Consider the following 3,524-nt stretch of genomic DNA (forward strand, 5'->3'; position numbering starts at 1 on the left):
ATGGGCTCACATGCATGTGCCTCACCCTCACCCTTTTTTGTTTCTTCTTTCAACACCTGTAACTCTAAGCTGCCTCTCAAAACCAACATAACATCTTTTCCTTCTTTCAACCCTCCAAACAATTGTCATCTCAATTTACCAAGTCTGAAGATCAATGCTACACTGGATGAAAAAGACCAAGTTGCTCTTTCCCCACTTCTTGTTCAAGAACAACAGCAATCCGACTCAGTAAATTCATCTTCTTTTATATTTGATTATGTCAAAAATCCAATCTTTTTTGCTGCTTGAGCTTATATATAACTATATAAGATATTTGGTACCTTAGATTTTGTTGCTCATAATACTAAAGGAAAAGGAAAACAGCTATGCTTATTTGATTGATTAAATATTATTGATTATCTCATTGTCTTACCAGTTAATTCAACTTATGTGGTCTTTATTTGTTTGCTATTTTTCCGTTGGTGGTATAAGAGAGTGTGAATTATTTGAGTTTATTTTATGGTTTAGAAAGTAGAGGAGAGTGTGAAAGCGTTTAAAAAAGCTGCAAAAACTAGAAAGGTTTCGGCAGAAGAAGTTCTGTCGGCCCTTTCTGTCATCGAGAAGCGAACCTTGATCCTGCTGGGTTTTTGGAGACACTTGGTGGTACAGAGACTCTCCTGGCAGAACTTGGATGTTGATCTTCACTGCCGAAGTTCGTATACTTGCATTGCTTTCTCTTATGTGATTATATATGTGACTTTGAGTTTTCTCATTGAGTTAAAATTCTTATTGTTATCATTTATATATTGTAGAAGCAATTAAAGGGTGGTCGCTACTTTCCCCTTGCAGCCGTTCAGAGGTTTGACGCTGCTGTAAGCATCTCTTGTTCTTTTTAACTGATTCACATTTCAACATTGAATCTTTGGTGATGGAGAAATATAAACTGATCTTTACACAAAAGTATGTACTGCTTGTTTCTTTAGGATATCGAAGTGAGGTTGCATTGTTAGAACATGTACACGGTCTGATCATGGTCTCAATAGAGAAGTATATAAATGATTATGTGTCAGTGTGTGATATTGTGATATTTCCTCCAGTCATTTATTTGTAGATGCTCATGCAGATTTACATTCTAGTAATTATTCTTGTTTTACGGTTTGTAATTTTCCTATGCCTTTGGATTTTCTTGCGAAATTGCTAAAATCATCAATCAAGCAAGAAAGTAATCAGTCTTACTTTCAACTACTATCAGGGAAAGAGGATTAAGAATGGGGTGTATCTTGCCCCACTTGGATGCTTGACATTTGAAGGCAGATTTTCTTGGAAAAAGAGAATACTGGTCTTCATTTTTGAATGTATTCGCATCAAAATTGGGAATTTGAAACCTCTAGAGATCAGTCTGGGCCAAAAAAAATAACAGAGAGCCAAGCAACAAGGATCCTTTCTTTATTTGGTTTTACATTGATGATGAAATAGCAGTTGCTAGAGGCAGAAGTGGGGGGACTGCATTTTGGTGTCGGTGTCGCCGTGTCACTACCTCTTGTTCTTTTTGAATTTATAGTCAGAATTCAACAATGTAATTCTAGCACGGATGTTATATATTCATATATTTACATGTATAGCTAGATATGCTTGTAAATATCAAGTTAACTTGACAGTTGAAACTGTTCTCTCCCTCAAATGTTATCGCCCTTACTGGGAAAGTAAATGCTGCTGAGTATCGATCGGTAAGGTGGTGGTGAACTGGTGTGAGTTTATGGGAGGCATTACATTAACTGTTTATATGGAGCAGAAATAGTGATATTAACTAGATTCTTCATATTCATTTTGCAAAAATTTTAGAACTACTGTCAAAGACATCTTGAAGCAATTGGACATTCATAAATTTAGAGGAAAGATGTTAGTAGCTTCTTAGGACATTGTTCTGTGATTGAATTATTTGAAGGTTATTGTGATGCATGAATCATGCTTCTTCCTTACTGCAGATGTTATACGTAAGATCATTCCCTCCAATCTACTTAGTCAAAGTTCGGTAAGGATTTTGATTCATCTTTCGGGGCATTTGTTCCCCTGAAAGTGTGACCTTACAAGACAGATTTAATCATATTCCTGCTTACTTTCTAGAGAAATTTCATTTTTTGTAATGTGTTTAATCTTAGGCTGTTTATCAGGGGAGCAGGGAACATTAAAGCAACAAATGCACTTGTAGTACTTCTTTTATAGTGTAAATATTAAAACAGACAAAATTTCACTGCTATCGACGTTATTTTTAAAGGAAATACTTATCTAAGCATTCAATAACAACTTTATTACAAGGTTTTTGCCTCTATGTAGTTCTGAAATTCGACAGGATTGTAATCTTTAAGCGCTGATTTGGCTAGCTCGGAAGTAGTTGATCAAGTCATCTTTCTTTGGCATTCTTTCTTTGAGTTGCAACGGGGTTTCTGCAAATTTCTAAGTCCATTCATACAGTGATGGAAACTTACGAGGATCAAGAACCTTTATGCCTCCACGTTCTTCTATAAACTGTAGCCAGTGAGGTATAGAACCCAAAACCAAGCCTAGAAAACTCATGTTTTCGCCAAAAAGTTTCTTGTTTCTAATCTGCTCGTTGAGAACTCCTAGTTTTTGTTGTGCAGACTCAACAGCTTTCTCTTTTCGTGTCCTTGGGCACGGTAAGCATCGAAAGCATTAAACACACTACACAACAAACCATACAAATAGTTGATTTAGAGAGGAAATGTAAACCTAGTGAGCTGAAAAGAAACAGAGGAAGTGAAGAAGAAGACTGAAATTCTTCGTTAAGTAAATAACTATCACTGTTACAAGCCTTTTATAATACAAGGTAACGGTAAATCAGTAAATCCCAAACTACTTTAATATCCTAATATCCTCCCTTAAACAAAACTTCTATCAGTAATAACTGTTACCAACTACTCTAATATCCACCCTTGAACCAAGCATCAATTCCTTGCTGTACCATTCACTGGCTGCCTTTGTGGAGCTGACAAGCAATTGGTCAACAGGTAGTAATTGGTCTACAGGTTAGCACCAGAATATGCAAACTGTCCAGCAGGTTTTAATGCAGCTCAAGCAACTTCAACGCCACTTGCTTCCAAACAAACAGACAGCACTTCCCAGAACTCCAAAATAATGCTAACAAGTAAAATTCCATAATGCAGCTCTTCCATAATGCAGCTCAAACAGCTTCAATGTACCAAACAAGCTTTATCACCAGAATTCCATAATGCAGCTCTTCCATAATGCAACACCAGAATTCCATAATGCAGTTTCAAATAGCTTCAATGCACCAAAACAAGCTTCAACACCAGAATTCCATAATGCAGTTTCAAACAGCTTCAATGCACCAAAACAAGCTTCAACACCTGAATTCCATAATGCAGTTTCAAACAGCTTCAATGCACCAAAACAAGCTTCAACACCAGAATTCCATAATGCAGTTTCAAACAGCTTCAACACCAGAATTCCATAATGCAGTTTCAAACAGCTTCAATGCACCAAAACAAGCTTTAACACCAGAATTC

The 3,524-nt window shown here is 36.4% G+C and overlaps 1 pseudogene; it reads left to right on the forward strand.

The window, feature by feature from the left end:
• LOC116131166 lies at positions 1-1,532 on the forward strand (annotated as a pseudogene).
• Positions 1,533-3,524: the final 1,992 nt, after the last annotated feature.

The sequence above is a fragment of the Pistacia vera genome, unplaced genomic scaffold (assembly GCF_008641045.1).
Source record: "Pistacia vera cultivar Batoury unplaced genomic scaffold, PisVer_v2 Contig23, whole genome shotgun sequence".
NCBI classification, from domain to species: Eukaryota; Viridiplantae; Streptophyta; class Magnoliopsida; order Sapindales; family Anacardiaceae; genus Pistacia; species Pistacia vera.